A 19420-nucleotide genomic window follows, 5' to 3' on the forward strand; every position below is an offset into this window, starting at 1 on the left:
GCAACTGTTGGCTGTAATTGTCACCCTCATTAAAATGCAGAATTATGTATTTCTTAGTTATAAATAACCTTTCTAATTGTACTTGATGTATGCCAGTTTAATCAAAAAGTACACTTGCAAACAGGCAGATATTTGCATTAATCTAGGGCTGGATCTCTGAGTCTTTTTTGATCGTCTTTCATTCCAAACTTGACTAGTTGGGGGAGGTCTATTACAGCTACATATCCTTTGCACATTTATTTTTTTTTCAGCTCTCTGGATCTGACAGGATTTCGTATTAAAATGAGGGGAAATGTCTTCTGGGAATGTTCAGTGCAACAGAAAACGTGTCAGTTTTGAAGTAGTTGGCAAGGTTTCCATCATTCAGTGGTATGACAATAACTTGATTGTAGTTTGAAAGCAATAATAAGCAAAGGAAAATAGAGAACAAATCATATTATGAAGCTGACTTAACTCTTTATGTCATTTTCATTGTTATCTTAATTACTTTTTTTACATTTCCCCCCCTCCTTTTGCAGGTTCTCAAATACTATGTTAAATCTTAAGTGAATGTTGGTTCATTGGATGTAATTGCTGTTTGCACTTATAATCACATCAATGAAAGCTTAGTCTCAAAATATTTTTTTTAAATATATTTAAAATTTTCAGGTTCTTTCTGTGGTTCGCTTTACTCCTTTGTCAAAAAAAGTGATCTGACTGTCTTTTCTTCCTTCACTGATACTCTGAATGCTCTGCATTGTAGCTTGGAATTACTGTAATGGCAAATTAAGACCAGTCTTGGTTCCCCTCTTCGTGGTTCTCTAAGGAATTGCTCTGCATGGTTCTCTTTGTAGCACTGTGGTCACTTCTCTGCTCCTTCTCTTTCACAGGAATTTCCTCTTGGGTTTTGAGGGGCATTTTTTGAGATGGGAAGAGTTGATTAATACATACAGAATAATCACATCTTAAAGAAGCCATTGTCCCAGAAGAAGAGTCTGTTGCAATAGAACAAGGAGTTTTAAACTAAAAGAGGGGAGATTCAGGCTGCATGTGAAGAAGAGATTTTTTTACAAAGAGGGTGGTAAAATCCTGGCACAGGTTGCCCAGAGGGGTGGTGGATGTGCCATCCCTGGAGACATTCAAGGCCGGGCTGGATGTGGTTCTGGGCAACCTGATCTAGTTGAAGATGTCTCTGCTCATTGCAGGGGGTTGGACCAGATGACCTGTAAAGGTCCCTTCCAACCCAAACTATTCTATGATTCTATGGTTCTGTCATACTTCCACCACATTTTTGTGTGTTAATATATTCCCCTTCTTCTCTCTCCTTCACCTACACAGGCTTTTCAGGCTGAAAACTCCTTAGGGCAGGATCCTGGTGCAGTGCAGCTGCTTAGTTGGTCCATGTAATAACGATGATTAACGGTGATGCTGTAGTATAGTTAGGGTGGAATTCATCTTGTTTATCGTGAGACAACTGAGCTAGTTACCCTCAGCTCCTCTTACGGTCGATGACTTATTCTAGGATCAGCTAAATCACCTTTTGGTGATACCTGTCGCCCCGTGGGCTGTAAAATAAGCCTGGAGTAATGCACAATGACACCTTGTTCCTCTTGTAGCTGAATATGTGGAACCAAAAATAAGTTATTTGTCATTTATATTTTGATTATGGATTGGAGGCAAATGCAGGGCTAACCTCTCTGCTGCATGGTCAGTGCCTTGATTATTAACACAGTTTTAATGCTTGTGTGATAAATCAAAGGGGAGGTACTGAATGCTCTGGGAGAGGGAGTGGATATTTATGATTGTGAACATAGAGCATCTTCCTCATTAGCACATGAGCTTGTGACATGGTAATGTGTTTAATAAAAATTGTGGTGATAGTAGGCTAGGAAGGACTGAAGTTTGACTGCCTTGGAGAACCCTTTTGAGAAGTGACATGAAATGGAGACACCTTGTAACTCAAACTTAGGTGGCCAGGATACTGCAGTGTTAGAAGTCTGAGCAGGACCATGTCCCATCTCTGCTGGTCAGTCGTACTGTGCACCAGGGGGTGGTCTCAGCACAGTCATAGCTCTGTTCTCTCAATCATTTCCAACTCATGAATTGCCTACTTACAAAAGAAGTTCTTGCCTGTCTGTTACTTAAGGATATTAACCAGCATTTTATACTATTTGATTTGCCCCGTTTCCAATTTTTAATGTACTTCTTTTCCCTTCATGATATTCTAATTCTTTGCCTCAAGAAAGACCTCCAGCTTTTGTTTTTACTACCATGAATAGCATAGTATCAGCAGTGAATGTCGTCTTGTTATTTGTCCTTTCTCTAGGCCACTTATGAATGCATTAAAGAGTTCAGGCCCTAACAGATTTCTGTGAGGCTCCACTGGTGACCTCCCTGGCCACTTTATAGCAGACTAATTTTAATGTTTTCACTTTATTTCCTGTCTTTTAGCCAGTTATCTATCCATTAATGGATTTTCCTCTTAGTTTATGGCAACTTTTAAGTCTTTGGTGATAGATTTGCTGGAAGGCTTTTGTAACTCCAGATAGAGGCTGTATTTTCCTTTTTCGGATGCATAATACTTTGAAAAATCTAACAGAGATCCCCAGTGAATTAAGACTTGATATAAAAACTCTGCCAATATGTCAAGTTTATTGATTCTTTATTATAATTTCTATCAATATGCTTGCTCTAAACATCAAACCTCTTCATTTGTAGGTTTCTGCATCATTCTGGATCATTCCACTTAAAAAACATTTTCCTCAGAACTGGGGCAGTTTTAGGTAATTAGTTACACGCTACAGTTAATAGTTCGTCTATTTCATACCTGAGCTCCTTCAGAAGTTTGAGCGAGTACCAGCTGATCCCAGCAATTTATTATTGTTCATTCATGTTGATTTGTTCTGTAATTTATTTATACAACACTTCAACTTGAGACAGGCCTTCTACCGTGCCCTCTATGGCTCCAGTTAACCCTACCTTAACTCTATGGCTAAGTTCCTGCATGGTGAATATTTGTCAACTCATTGAGCTTTTCTGCTATGGCCTTGCCATCCTTATGTGCTCCTTTATAACTTTTATCTCCTCTTGGCTTTAACATATACTCAGACTTCCTATTTTTCATATATATAAAGGGGTATTTGTTTTTAGACCTTATGCTTCTAGCAGGATAACCCTTAGTCTTCGGCTGGAATTTATTGTGGGGTTTGGTTTTGTGAGGGTTTTTGGTTGTGGCTTGGTTTGTTTGTTTGTTTTCTTCATTTATCAGTTTGTTCTTTGCTGTTTTCTCTATTTGGACCTGACTGGCCATAACTGACTCCTTTACTGTTCCATTTAACTGGTATGACTCCATTTCATCCTTCTGAAGACTAGAGAAAGTCTTGGTTCTGTCTCCTTTTTTGGAGTCCTAGTATGACTTCAGACAAATGTATGCCATTTGCAAACATTTTTATCCTTTTAACTGCCCCTTTTTAATTTCTTTTTAACAAACTTTCTCATTTTTATATTGTTTTCACTTCTGAACTGAAGGACTGCAGTAGCAAATTTTTGCTCCGTAGACATGTTGAATCTATGTAGTCTTTGGTTGTCACATCTGAGCAGTGTAATGGACTGTTCCCAGATGCAAGAGCGGTTTTGTGGAATGAACAACACAACAGACTCTTCAGCTTGAAAAAGAGGTCACTAAGTTTAGGATGCTATTAAAAGTTCATAAAATCAAAAGTGACATGCAGAAAATGAGTAGGGAATGATTCTTTATTGTCTTGTCTGCTGGAGAAACTGGTGGCCATCAGACAGAATTGTGAGATGGCACATTCAGAGTGTGCAACATTTAGGTAGAGACCAGAGGTCCACATAGCTTGCATCCTGAGTTCTTATCATTACTGCATTCTTAACTCCACATATTCCAAGATTGTCACTGTAGTTTCCTCTAACTTGTACAGCTTTTTAAATAAAGTCATCCATGATATATGGATTATAGTAATGGTTTTTAAATAACTACATGTTCATCTCTTAACATCTTTAAGACATTTCTGATGTGGAAAACCCAAGTATCTGGGTTTAAGTCTCAATCTCATAATGTTACATATCTGGAATTAAGTAAGACATAATAGCAGAAGATTTGGACCCTGACTTTTCCTGGGTAGGGCAATGAAATCACCAAGGTATTCCGCATTTGGGTAGAGTAACTCATGGCAGTGTTTCAGTGTAAGAATATTGAACTGTTAAATACGTTTTTGCTCGGTAGGCTTTCTGGAATTACTTTCGGGAACCCTGAATCATGTAACATACCTTCTAGTTTTCTGAAACAGATTTGAAGAAAACAAAGAGTTGATGGTGTAGTCCGTGGTTACAGATCTTTGTTCAAGCTGAGTGCACCAATTTTTACTGTAGGCATGACATTTTTCTCTTCCTAGACCATATTTGCTTCTTGAAAACATATGCTATTGAGCATTGTTAAGTTTGGCTTTGTGATGGGCTGTGATTAGAGCACTGAAGTTGTCTTCTCAGCATTTAGATAATCTTACAGGAAAACAGTATCCTTTTATTTTTTCTTTTAAACATCTATGTAATCGTAGATAGTGATTGCATTTAGTGTTTAAATTTCTCAATGCAGTGTGCTTCTGGCTCCCAAGTAATTTGGGGATAATTTTGATCTATTCTGTGTTGTTTATGAGGTAGTATTTCATTTATGGCCCTCTGAAAAAAAAAAATAAATGTGTTAGTCTCAATGTGTTGGGAGCGAAATAATTTGAAAACATAATGGAAAAATAAATATTTATCTGAAAATCATAATGTATCTTTGTTTTCTGCCCCGTACAAAGTTAGCTCTGTTTTAATAGTGGTGCCTTAAGTGTTGTTTTTCTCTTTTTCTCTACAGGTGGTTCTACCCACCTGTGAAGGTGGATTTTGTTTTGATACATAACAGCTGGAGAATATAGTGAAAATTATCTAGTTGAAGATGTCCCTGCTCATTGCAGGGGGTTGGACTAGATGACCTTTAAAGGTCCCTTCCAACCCAAACAATTCTATAGTTCTATAAAAAAAATTGCTTTTAAGGTTCTTTTTTATATAAAAAACAACCAAAGACATTCTAGAGCACTAACATAAAATATATGTATTTAAAACCTTTTAAAAGAGATTCTCAAAGCTGCTAATGCCATTGTACTTTTAACTTTCATTTTTGCTTCATCTGCATCGAATCATCTTTTGCTACTTAAAACAGAAATTGGGTTTATTGAAACATTTCAGTTCTGATTATTTTTTAATAAAGATGAAGAAGTCTAACCTAATGAAATCACTGGAATGAAATGAGAAAAATTTAAAAAAATTAATAAGCTGAAGACTTGAAGATTTTATTAAGTCACATTTGGCTGTATGTTTCTCTGTGTGTACTGTCTTGGATCAGCAGGGTGAGAAGCATGCCTTGTAAGGAATGACCTCGGCACCCTTAGCGCCTTTTTTCTGTTCCATTTCCAGAAGGGTTCCTGGAAATGCATTACCAATAGTTCTTGTGTGTAACTCTGCCTGTGATCGCGAAGCTGTGGTTTGAGATGAGCAGTAGGACTGAATTCAGATTTTCTTTCCCCCCCCCGTAGTTCAGACCTATAAATATGTTTTGCAGAATGCATGCACGTCAGTCAGTCTGTCAGGTATCTGTGAGACATCATAATGTACAAGAAGCTGTATGATTTATGAGTTTGCAGAATATTTCATACTCAGAAATAAAATGCTTCCTGTTTCCATGCAGGTGATCAGATAATTCAGTGTTGCACTGTGTAGGTGTATTTGTAGTATAAAACGTGCAGTTTGTAACTTGCTTTGCAAATCTCGAGTCCAGTGTGGCATGTTCTTTTAATATAGTGTCTGTACCCCACTCTGCATGTGGTTCTGCCTGGAATGTTTCAAGCCTCGCTCTTATTCCAATGACCTTGTCCTTGCTGATGAGCCAATGTTCTTCCAGCACTGCCTTTTCTTTTTACTGTAACAGGTGAAGCAATTCCTAGAAGGACTTTAACAGTGCTCCAGCTGCTGCTTATCCCAGCTTCTGCTTGACTCTGTTAATTGCTCTGTGCATCCCTCTTCTTACCCATATGCTTGGAATTTGGAACCTGCATATCCACCTCATTCATAGGCTCAAACCACCCTAACAGGAGAGATGCCCTCTCCCTCCCCCTTCCTTGCCAAGTTCAAATCTCTTTCAGTATTCTTTTTCCTATCTCCTAATGGCCTCTCAGCACCTAGATTTCTAGGCGTGAAAGAGAAGTATGCTTTCTTAACTCAGCCTACAGTGACAGCCGGATATCACTGTGATGAGCATCGTAAGGAGCGTTTAGATCGCTAGAATGTATAGGCCTATTGTAATTATCCATGCAATTTTCTCGCTTTCACTCCTCCTGTTTTGTTATAAACTTTTTAGCAGCAAACCATTTCTACCAGTGCACAAACCGTAACATCACATGACATTGACTTTACTCAAACCAGAAGATTTTTGTGCCAAGGTTGTATTTTTGTATCATTACTTCATTGTATCTCTGTGAAAATTTTAATTTCACGCCCTGCGGACTTCACTGTCTCTGTGCACTCTGCTGGTGTTGTTGCATACAAGGGTAAGTCCCTGGGTCACATTCATTTTGTAGTGTGGTGTTTTGGGTTTGTTTTCAAAGTAAGAGTTCTGTTTCCTTTGAGAGATCTCGCTGTAAGGTTAGCTGGGGATTGCTGCCAGGAAAATATTTGCAGGCTTAAAGTGAAGATACTGTGAAAATATTTTTCCTAAGTTTCTTACAGTGTGGCTGTGATCATCTTTTTAGAGAAAAAGAAGAGTGTACGGAGGTTCGTGGTATAATATATTTGTATATGAATTGATGCAAGTGATTTGGTAAAGTGTGTGGGGATGAGAGGGAAAACCCATGTTCAAATATGTCAGGTTTCCCATATATTCTGGTTTTAATGAGTTGCAAACCTTTCTGGGCAGAAGCCCTTTGTTAATGTTTGGATTGATCCATGGAGATTCCTGGTTTGCAGGCACTGGCATTTTAAGCTTCCCTGGTTGCACCATGCCTGTACTGTGTGGGTATGTCAGAGTCCAGTCCTTGCTAGTCAGCCCTTTCCCTTTTGACATATGCTGTCCATGAGGTCTAATGTATTGATGAAGGGAAATACCTCACTATGCAGTCATAGAATAGCTGAGGTTGGAAGGCATCTCTGGAGATCTAGCAGGGTCAGCTAGAGCAGGCTGCTCAGGGCTGTGTCATGTCATGTTTTGAGTATTTGCAAGGATGGAGATTCCACAACCTCTCTGGGCGATCTGTCTCAGTGTTTAGTTACCTACCTAGCAAGAAAGCTATTTTACTTCAGTTTGAATGGAATTTCTTGTATTTCAGTCTGTGCCTGTTACCTCTTGTCCTTTCACTGGGCACCAGTGAGAACACCCTGTCTCCATCTTCCTTCCTCCTTAGTCAACTAGTTATTCACAGAGGTGACTCTGAGCTGCCTTTGCTCCAGGCTGAACAATCCCAGCTCTCTCAGGTGTTTCTATCATGTCAGATACTTCATTTCCTCACTCATCTTCAGTGCCCTTCTCTAGACTTGCTTGAGTGTGTTCATGTCTGTGTTGTACTGGGGAGTCCACCACTGGACACAGCAATCCAGCTGTGTCCCACCAGGGCCGACTCAAGAGGAAGCATCACCTCCTTCAACCTGCTGGCAGTGCTGGCCTTTGCTGGCTTATGTTCACTTTTTTATCTACCAGGACAGTGAGTGTCCAGGTCCTTCTCTGCAAAGCTGTTTTCTATCCAGTAAAATGTGGCATATGCTGGTACCTGGGGCTATTCCCCCCCGCCCCAGTCCAGGACTTCACGTTTCTCATTGTTGAATGTTGTGAAATTCTTGTGGGTCCATTTTGCCTGCCTGTTGATGTCTGCCTTTGTACACTTTCTGGCCCCTCTCAGCCTCAAACATACTCAGAAGAACGTGGGAGTGAGAGACATAGAATCAGTCTATGGAGCCATTCAGTGCCGTGCCTTATTTTGTACTGTATCAATGACCTTATGTAGTTTCTAACAGAAACATGGACTGTCCACAGGTGTATGGTTATCTAAAAGTAATCCTGCAGAGCCCGAGATCATCTTTGCTAGTTACTGCTGGGAATGAACAAACTAAAATTTCACTTCCCTGCCCATCTGTTCAGCAACCGAAAGCAGGTAATTTATCTCAGTGGGACACATACCACCTGTGTAAATTCTTTGAAAGAGGTTGTTTGCGTGTGATGGCTACAGCCAAGGGACACCAGGCCTCAGCGCCTTGTACTCCATGCTTTACTGCTGCTTTTTTCTGTAGGGTGCCTTCTGACTTTGTACTTGCACAGTGTCAAGCCCATTCAGTGCCTGTGTCCCTATGAAGCTTACAATGACTCTACCTGCTTTGCCACACAGCTCCTCGCCAGCAGTCGCCCCTCTTTGACATGCTAAACCAGGCACCACCGACATGCTGTACCTTTTTTTTACAGCTACTGTTTTATCTCGGTGGCTCCTCTTGAATTATGTATCCTCATCTTTGATGTATGAAATCTCAGCTGATTTAAAGATTACCCCGGAGAGTTCAGCACACCTGGAAATGAATGGAGCAGCAGATAGTCCGAACCCTTCCACACAGAGTGCCAGGGAGGAAGTTTTACAGCAGTTGGCTACTGGAATACAATTTTTATGAGAGCGTTGTTTCTTCATGTAAAGTCTGTGCCCAAGCAATCAATACCTTGGGATGCCAAGTATTTGAGCTCAGTTGCAATGTTTCTTCTCATACAAATTGGAGTGAATAAGTTCTAATAAAGAGCAGGCCAACAGGGAGGTTGTGGGCTGTCTGGGGCATGGCACCATGGGTTTCCCTAGATAAGGTACCCAAAATTGTGTGTGCCTCTCTCTGAGATGTGCGTAGAACAGAGCAAGTTAATGCAAATCTGGCTGAAAAGCAGTTGCTATCTAATGGAGTGTTTTGTGTCATTATGAAGGAAGAAAACAAGCAACTGAGCATAAACTACATATAATGTCAGTAAGATGCAGAATCACAGGGCGTATAAAGCTTAAGTGTTGCAGCATACTTCCGTTTCTTCAGTGGGTGTTGTGGTCACTGCTCCCTGCAGAAATTGGACTTCAGATGAATTGCAAGATCCTATTCACCTCTCTTATGCTAATATGGCTGTCATAAAAGACGATGGCCGGGAATTATGTCATTAGCGTTAACTGAGTGATACCAATTAAAAGCTGAGAGCACCAAACAGAGCTCAAGTTTGTGGTGCAGTCTGTCCAGAAAAATGGGCTTTTTGCAAGGCAGAGTATGTCCATTCTCTGTATTTTGACTGTTACTATATCTTAATTTTAAATTGCTCTGGATTTCTAGGCAGTTTCGACCTATTAACTCCCCACCACACCATCCTGTAAAACATCCTTTTCCCTGCTAACTCTCCCGCTACACACCCAGAGAACAGCAAGGCATTTTTTTCCCCAAAGTGTTGTTTTCAGAGTCAGGCATCTGACCGAACGCTTTCTTTTCACTACTTGGTGACTTCTTTCCTTTCTCTTTTCCTCCCTGTTCCCTACCAAAGAACGGCTAGCACAAGCACAGGGGTTATCATCATGGCCTTGCTGTCCCAGGGATCAGGAGCTGGGAGATGTTTGCATGTACATCTGGAGTGTAATTCTGACTGACGGGTTCTTACCATGTTTGCCAAGCCCATCCATCCAATTGTCTAATTCTATTTTGAAGACCAAGCAACCATAAAGTTGAAAACCATGTTGTATTTTTGGAATCTGAAATTTCAGACAATGCATTTATGAATTATTTATGGGGAATGTGTTTTCAGTAATGTGCAGCATAAAATGGAATGAATGCGTATCCATACTTGCCCTGAACTCTCCAAAGTACATGCTAATAAACAGAATGATAACCTACCATCACTTTTGCCCTATAAGATTTATGGTGCAAGCACTTTTTTATGTGGTTTAATTCAAGTCAGTTTGTCAACTTAAAGCTCTAGTATTTTGTTTTAAAGCACAACTTGGTGAGTGATTTTCTATTACTTAAAGAAACCTAACAGCTTCTTCCCCCCTGTTTCAACCAGAGTTAATGTCTGTAAATTTTTCCAGTCATGCTGGCATAGAGCCACACTAAATTATGCTTTAATTCACAATTAGAAGAAAGTGGCAACTGTGCAGAGCAGCAAACCTTTCATTTAGAATGGCCATTATACAAGATCATGATTCTACAGAATGATTAAGATATTGAAGAATAATTAAGATATCTTTAGGGTTTTGGCCATTTAGAAGTGCTGGGCTTATTTAATTTTTTTTAAACCTCCCTGAAACAGCTTTTTCCATAATGACAGTAATACAGAACTCTATATTATCACAACTTGGTGTTTACTGGTATCTGAATTGTCTAATGGTAACTTATTTTCACTGATATAGCTGACAGGGCACAGATAATTAAGAAACAGAAGAATATGAGTGCTAGATTTTGCTATTAAACACTCCGTGCCACAGCAGAAGAAATTAAACTGACAAGCAGGAGAGGAGGAATCATACAGATCCACAGGGAAGAGCTGGTGTTTAGGTACAGCAATTGACTGTATGTAAAATATTTCACCAGGAGAGGAAGAAAAGAAAAGCATAAAATAAATTATTTTCAAGCATCTCATTTTGAGGGTGTTAAAAAGAGAGCGTAAAATATCTATTCACCCTGACACAACAAATGGCAGCTGGAAAGAAACCCAGCCCCAGTGAACCAGCGGCAGAACTTCCATTGACTTCCATGGGGTCACGATTCCACCTCAATATATATACTTAAAACTGCTGCAGTCCGATTTTGCTCCTCTGCTCAATGAGGTTTTAAATCTTGCACAGCTAGTAGCAGTTCTTGCCACAATGGTTAGAAAGTCAATGAAAGCTCACAGTTCAGTAACTAAATGACAAGTTAAGAAACTTTGGAATCATAAAATGGTTATAAGTGCTTGACCTAAAACTATGCAGATCTCCCAGTGACTGTACAGTTGAAGCAAAAAGTTGATTTATTATCTGGCAGGCTGGGTATTTGGAGTGAGCTTGTGAAAAAAGACAGATTGCTAATCCATGTAAATGGTGATGGACTTTGCAAACTGTGTGTGATAGGGTTTTTTCCCCCCTAGGCCATGCTCCTTGGAATTGTCTTGTTCTTACTTAGTACCCACAAAGTTCTAGGCAGTGTACAGTGTATAAAGTATTCCCAGCTTTGCCAAAAGCACACAAGGAAATTGAGATGAAACAGGGAAAAGAAATCAAAACTTAAAAAAAAAAAGACTGGCAGAGAGGAGGAGCAGAATTGCACTGTGACTTACATATGCAACCCTTTGTCAGAGGCTTTAGTACATTATAAAAGAAAAAGCACAGTTTTAAAGATGATTCATTGAATTAGAGTTTGCTTTGAGGGGCAAGATGCTTGGGGACAAACTTGTAAGATTAAAAATTGAGAAGAAAGGTTGTTAAGGCGGGAGAAGTAGGGGGATGAGGTATGGCAGGAAAGATGATGACAGCTTAGTTTTGGCCCAGAACAATAAAGGGTGAAGATCTTGCTGAAGATGTGCTGTGATGACAGAGTGCTTAAAGGGAATAAAAGCTAAGCGTGCTCTGAAGTGCAAAGTTATTATGTAATATCACAGCAGAATCAGGGCCCCAGGTGCTGTACATACACCGAGGTTCATTTTCTGATCTGAAGGGCTTTCAGACTTGATGAGACAGAGATGGGTGTGTGGGAGAGGAGAGAAGGACAATACAAACAGAATGATTGCAGAGGTGGTTGTTAAACTCTGTGGTAGTTCCGTGGTTCTGTAATTTCTTTCTTTTGTACTAAAACTTCATTCTAAATTATTCTTGTCACTGGCAGATCTGATTTAAAAGGTTTCTTTATTTACCAGCGCTTGTGTCTTTGTTCGCCCTCTCCCTTATAGAATTATTACAACCGCACTTATGCCAATTCAGCTCCCTGCAGCCATCCCTTAAAAGAAATTATCTGGGGTGGGTATTTTTGTTGTTGTTGTTTTTATTTTAGCTACTAAAAGCACACAGAGAAAAGTATAAAATTAAGAAGCCATTTCAGTTGTATTTGACAGGTTGGTAACATGGCAGCAGGGTCTGAGTGGAAGTCCAATAAGAAAATAATAGAAAAAGCTTAGTTACCAGGAGCAAATAGGTAGGATAACTGAGGATTGGGAGCATTGAGATGGAAGTGCGGAAAGGTGAGGAAGGCAGGTGTTGGTCTCTAACAACCGAATAAGTGAAAATGGCCTGTTTGTGTAGCAAGGAGGAATGAGAACAGCAGTAACTCCTATTTCAGTAATGACAGCCGGTTGGGTGCTATCATAGGTGAAGCCAGGGTGAAAACTGAGGAAGAAAAATCTCTTACCAGCCCTGCCTTAGGGCACAAGTTTTTTTAGATGCTGTAGCTGTATCCTTTAGTGCGCTGGCTCTGCTTGGTATGCAGGTGGCCGGGGCAAACCAGAATGGTCAGCCCCTTTCAAGACCAAGTCCTCATTAGCTATTTACTACTGCTTATCACACTGGGGAGGGAGGGAAGGTTGTCCCATAACGCTGCCAAGCACAGCTCATTTTGGTTAGCAAAGGCATGATGTTGCTACTCAATTCTGCTGCTTCTCTCCTGTGTGAAGGCTGTAATCTCAGGTGCCATTTTCCACAAGATTTAGTGATAATTGTTAGTAACCCCACAAAATGAGGCATGGGGCTCATAGGTGTTGTAGGTCTTGCAGCAAACAGCGATGTGTTGTGGTGGGGTGTATGAATACATACAAATGAGAGAGGGACCTGCGGAGCCATGAAGCTGCAGCAAAAAGGCTGTTGTCACTTAAGTCTGTGCAGACAAGCATTGTGTGAGTGCTGGAGGGAGCTGATCTCCTCCCTGTTCCTGTGTAACCCCACCAGGTGAATATGATGCTCATTTCTGGGTGATCGCTTACTGGAAAGATACTGTTAAAGATTAGAGGAGCGCAGAAACAGCTTGGTGTTGGTGTGCTAGAGGTATTGATTTATGAGGGAAGATTAAAATACATGTGGCTCAGATTGAGACTGGAGCAGAAGGGAGAGATGTAATGTTGTTCAGATACTTAAGGAGTATTTGCACCAAAGAAGGAGACAGATTTCTTAGTACGATGCCAGATCTTTAGCTATAACTAATAGCATGAAGCTGGGACGAAGAAAATCCTCTTTGTTTATCTCTAGCTGACTATCAGAAACATGTTGTTGTTTGCGACACACGCCTTTTCCTCCTACCAAATGCCAAAGCAAAAACTCATGGAACTTTTGTGGCACTTTCCATGCTGTCCTGTTCTCCTCAGTTGTATGTTATAGCTTTCCCACTGGACTTCAACTTATCTGTTTAGACTGTGTGCTCTTTCAGATTGCTCTTACAAGTGGTAGTAAAGTTGGTCCCCTTGATCCTGATCAAGGCCCTTTAAGTTATACCGTAGCCTATAAATAAATAATAATGGTAATGATAGTGTTAGATATATTTGGCTGTGGAATAGCTTCCCAAGGAGAATAACGAGAGGCTGATTGTTAGCAACAAATGAGGAAGCACACTGTAGGGAACGGTTCTCTGTCAGCAGGGAGATGGCTGGATGGTCTAATAAGTCTTTTACTTCTCTAGATTATGATTCTGTGAATACCACCTCGGAGAGTTCTCTAAAAGTCTCTGATACTGTAAGCTCTCTATTATGTGGGTGTGGGTTTTACAGCACTCCGGGAGGCTCTTGCTGAGGACACTGTGTAAATATATTCTGTTTTACCTTGTGTGATGTATTTTAAATAAAAGGCTCAGATCTTTTTTTAATTGCTTTGAAATATTCTGCTGTCTGATCTTTTTCTTTTAGAATTAAGAAACTTTGAGATGCCTTTGGAAAATACAGACCCATTACAGGCAAGAAGTATGTCCCTACCTTGTGTTGGTTTAACTACATATATGGCACTGTTGAATTTGCCTCCTTCTGTATCCCACAGTGAAGTGTCTGCTCTGCGTCCCAGCCTGGATGAAAATAAAATGGGAATCTTAGGCTAACTGGCACAGTCTCTTTGTGATTCTCAATTTAATCTTGTTCATTCTCTTGATGTTTCAACCTCAAGAATCACTCTTCTCTCTGTTCTTGTTTTGGTTTTGGCATCCTGAAAGTCAGTACATGGGACTATCCCTCAGGGGTGTGTTTAGGTTACTGAAGATGCAGTCCGAACATGAAAGGCAGGGTCCGCTATCATAGAATCAAATAGGTTGGAAAAGACCTTTAAGATCATCAAGTCCAACTGCTACCCAGCACTGCCAAGTCCACCACTATACCATGTCACTAAGGGTTTCGTCTACACGGTTTTTGAACACTTCCACCAATGCCTTCTTCACCCTTTTGGTGAAGAAATTTTTCCCAATATCCAGCCTCCCCTGGCACAGCTTGAGGCCGTTTCCTCTTGTCCTGTCACTTGTTACTTGGGAGAGGAGACTGACCCCACCTCACTACAGCCTCCTTTCAGGCAGTTGTAGAGAGCGATAAGGTGCCCCCTGAGCCTTCTCTTCTCCAAACCCCTCAGGTCCCTCAGCCGTTCCTCATCACACTTGTGCTCCAGACCCTTCACCAGCTCCGCTGCCCTTCTCTGGCCCCGCTCCAGCACCTCAATGTTTCTCTTGTAGTGAGGGCCCCAGAACTGAACACAGGATTTGAGGTGCAGCCTCATCAGTGCCCAGTGCAGGGGGATGATCACTGATACAGGCCAGGATGCTGTTGGCTTCTTGGCTGCCTGGGCATAAGATGCTCATGTTCATCTTCGTCAATCAGCACCCCCAGGTCCTTTTCCGTGAGCAGTTTCCAGCCACTCTTCTCCAAGCCTGGAGTGTTGCAGGAGGCTGTTGTGGCCCAAGTGCAGGACCCAGCACTTTGCCTTGTTGAGCTTCATACAGTTGGCCTGGGTCCATTGATCCAGCCTGTCCTGATCCCTGTGCAGAGCCTTCTACCCTCCGGCAAATCAGCAGTCCCACCCAACATGGTGTCATCTGCAAATACACCGAGGGTGCACTCCATTCCCTCATCCAGATCATCAGTGAAGATACTAAACAACACTGATCCTAACACTGAGCCCTGAGGGACATCACTAGTGACCAGTCCCCAGCTTGTTGTGATGCCATTTACCACCAACCTTTGGGCTCTGACTTGTGACCTTTCAAGGAATGATTGCAAAATCAGCTGCTCTTTCTCAGCTTTCACTTCCTATACAACCAGTCTCTGATGTTCATTGGCATGTTCATCTCACATGGGCCAAATAGCATGCTGGCTAAAACCTGGATTATACTCATACAGTAGGGAGGGAATCTGAGACATCAGCTCAGACCTATGAATTGTGAACCCAGAAATCTGGTGACACAAAGAGGATCCAGTGGACATAGTATTTGGATTTTCAAAAGGCCTTTGCCAAGGTTCCACACCAAAGGTTGTTAAAGAAACTAAGTTTCTGCAGGATTGGAGGAAAAGTCCTTATGGATTTACTATTGATTAAATGATAGCAGGCAAAAGGACTTAATGTTCATTTTTCATGATGCAGAAGAGTCAGCAGTGGGGTCCCCCTGGAACCCACTGAGCTGGTTCTTCATCACTGACCTGGAGCAAGAAGTAAACAGCAAAATCTCCTGAGTGACCTAGTAAGTTTGTGGATTATTCTAAGTTCTTTCAGATAGTCGAATGCCATGTCAATAGCAAGAAACTCCAAAAAGGCATCAAAACTGAGTTAATAGAAGTGTAATTTACTTTTGCTCTTTGCCTCTCATGAAAGACAGTGGAAGCTAGAGAAAGTGCACAGAACAATTAATTTGATCGAGGGGATGAAGCAGCTGCTATGTAATGAGAGACCAAAAAGCTATGACTTTGGATAGGAAAAGACTGAGTGAAAAAATGATCAGGGTTTGCAAAATTGTGAAGCTGGTGTGTAAGTTGGATGTGGCACTGTTTTGCACCAGGTCCCACCACATGAGAGAGACTAACTGCAGTCAATTCTTGAAAAGCACTTGATGGCACTAGCAGGATTTCAGATTAAACTGAAAACAAAAGTATGTCTTTCAGTAGCGATGAACTTCCTGAGCTTGCTGTCACAGGGCATTGTGGAAGCAGCAGGTTGAGAAAGCAATTAGGCAAATTTATGAACAACAGGTTGGTACATGGGTGTTGAAGGGACAAGCCATGGAGATACCTCTAGCATCCCTAATGCAATAATTGTGGATGCAGTCATAAAGATGGCAAAAAGTGGCTATGAGTATTTAATTTGGGTAGAGTTCTGCCCTTCACCCATGGAGCCTGGTTTAGCTCAGGGGTGGGGATCAATCATCTCAGCTGGTTTTTCCAAATAACCTCTGGTTGTATCACTAGTGTGATCAAAAAGGAATTTGATATGCCTTATAATAACAATAAGCTTAGTTTCATTTTCTGTAAATAGGTCTGTTCCCTACCCCTTGAATGTGTTTTTAGCTGTATTTAGCATTTCTAAAGTGCTTGGAGTCAGGCGGCGTTTTATGAATACAGAATAGTGTTAGGCTTTGTACTTAGGCACAATACTGTACCAGATTTCAAAGGCAATTCATGTAACATTAGTAAATCACTTTGAACTTTATGTTGAAAATATAAGCAGTAGTATAAAAATAAACCTTTTTATTTCCTCTGGTATATACAGTTAAATAAAGTAAGCCTATACAGCTACTAATCTCCAAAAACGTATTGCCAGTATGCTTTGTTGAAATGCCATCACCTTGCAGAAGAGGCATTCTGTGTGTTTTGTACACATTTATGGTTGGAAAAATAAATTTTCAGAGGCTGTAAATGAAAAGATACCTCTGAACATAGTGATCAAATAATATCTGACACTGCTTGTTTAAAGAAATATACATATATCTCACCACCAGAGTATTTATGACTCTAATAAGTTTAGTTATTTTGCCCTATGGGGAAATTCCTGCTCCTCCAAATATCAAACTTGTTTGGGGTTGTGCTGTTTTTTCATGAAGGAACAAATGAAACTATTAGTTAAATGGGACTGCGCAATATGAAAATACAGTAGCATAGTTTAAAAATTGAACAGCATGTAAGAAATATAATGTATTTTACCAGCAATGGGAAATAGACAAACATTAAAAATTCAATGACATATCCCAAATATCTAAATAAATAAATAAAGAAACATCACTGTTCAGCCAATTGATGTGAGAATGCTTGGTGGTTACCTTCAAGACCACCATTCGCTCTAATATCCTGTGCAGTAATGAGTTCTGTGCATCACTTTTGCATAATCTGACCATTTTTTTTAGGTACTGTATGCTGTGGGACTGTCTGAACTCTGATTGCCTAGCAGGTTTTATTAGGAAGAATACCAAGTGGTTTCAGGTGATTTCCCAGCAACCATCCTGGGAATAAGTGGTCTTACGGTTCCCAGAGCAACAGCCACATTTGCTTGTTTGTCATAAAAATGTGAAAGCCTTACTTCCCATTCAATTTGGAAACACAGTGCAAAGTAAAATGCACCTGTAGGTGTTCAGAGAGTTGTATTGCTGCTGCACAGGCACTGAAACAGCAGTACTGTGGAAGGAGGGATCTGAAACAGCAGTACTGTGGAAGGAGGGATTTGGGTCTGTGCCAACTTGCGTTTATTTTTGTACTTTGTTTTGCTCTTTAAGATGTGAACATTTAATGAGCTGTTCTGAATTGTAATGCTTTATGATGTTTCCTGTTACCTTAGTGATGGACTACAAAACTCTTTTACATTATAGAATGATAGAATCGTAGAATGGTTTGGGTTGGAAAGGACTTTAAGATCATCTAGTTCCAACCCTCTGCCATGGGCAGGGACACCTCACACTAGACCATGTCGCCCAAGGCCCTGTCCAACCTGGCCTTGAACACTGCCAGGCACGGAGCATTCAGAACTTCCTTGGGCAGGCTGTTCCAGTGCCTCACCACCCTCACAGTAAAGAACTTCTGCCTTATATCTAATCTGAACTTCCCCTGTTTCAGCTTAAATCCATTCCCCCTTGTCCTATCACTACAGTCCCTGATGAAGAGTCCCTCTACAGCATCCTTGTAGCTCCCCTTCAGATATTAAGATTTTATAAACTCTATTAGGTAGTTATTTAATTAGGAGCCAATGCTGAAAGTTTCTAATAAAATCTCCAGAAGCGCTTTAGTGGCTGAAGAGCCAAATTTTCAGCAACCTGTGTTAATTGTACAGAGGAGAGAAAGGGAATACTGTCACAGCACTGTGCAATGCCTGACCAGGATGGACTTAGCCACCCGGCTCACAGTTCTGACCCAGCTATGCTGGCTTGATCCCAGTGGTACCTACCTTTCAGACCATTTAGGCTCCTCTCTGAGCCGTATTTGGAGTTTTACCTTCTACATTAAAAACAAAAATCAAACTTCTTCACTGAAGGAAGAGCTTCAAAGCTTACCTTGGTCTCTCTACTCCCATCTCTGTCCTATTGCGCATGGCCCTGCCTTCCTCATGCTTTGTACACTAATTCTTTGTGTCCCTTCTTCAGGTGGAATTTTTGGAAACTTTATGATACCTTCACCAAACTTCAGCTATCCACATAGTTAGACTTCTAACCCAAACCTTTAGGCTTCACAAGTTTTCTTCTCCCATGATGAAACATGCAGACTTTCAAGCTTGTAAAAGTTCGATGAAAAAATATACATGGGGGAAGTGTCAAAACCAGGTTTAGAAAAGAGATTGGTTTACAGTCTGTTGTGGAGGTGCTCACTGACTTTCCAGCACACTGGCAAATGTACCAAAGAGGTGAAGACAGACTGAATTACCACCATCCTTAAAGGGGCACATGCCCACCTCATTTTGCTTCTGTTGAGGGGGAAAAACCCATCAAAGAAAATGCGTGTAAGTATCTAGCACTGATGGGACATTTGGTTGCTTGGTTGAACATCTATACATGAGGTATTTCTCTATGTGACTTAATGTATAGTGCTGGTACTTCTGCAGAATATTTGGGAAGTTTTTCTCCTTGGGAGCCATGAACAATACGAGGGCAGCCTTGGCTGTTAATTTGCATTAAAAGAACATTCGATATTCACAAGCCAAGTTTGCCAGATCAGTTTTCTCTTTTGACATGTTCTGACTCTTGGGTGCCTGATCCTGCAGCTTTGACTTCACTAAAGCTATTAAGTGTCGTATTAATAATAATAATAATGAAGCCTGGTTTTACTTATGCATTTATTCAAATCGTGCAAGGAATACATATCCTGGTTTTAGAGAAAGTTGCATTTCAGGATTTGAGCATTCTGACTATGTCTCTTTAAATATTCGGGTACGAATAAATGGTGAGAAAATTATCTTTGCGAGCTTCAAACCATTCTAAGTCTACTCTGTTGCCT

The 19420-nt window shown here is 40.7% G+C and overlaps 1 protein-coding gene across 4 annotated transcripts in view; it reads left to right on the forward strand.

The window, feature by feature from the left end:
* The window catches only part of KIAA1328 (KIAA1328 ortholog), a 173677-nt gene that overhangs the window by 148212 nt on the left and 6045 nt on the right, over window positions 1-19420 (forward strand). The gene's annotated exons all lie outside the window — the stretch shown is intronic.

Source organism: Strigops habroptila, chromosome Z (genome assembly GCF_004027225.2).
Source record: "Strigops habroptila isolate Jane chromosome Z, bStrHab1.2.pri, whole genome shotgun sequence".
NCBI classification, from domain to species: domain Eukaryota; kingdom Metazoa; phylum Chordata; class Aves; order Psittaciformes; family Psittacidae; genus Strigops; species Strigops habroptila.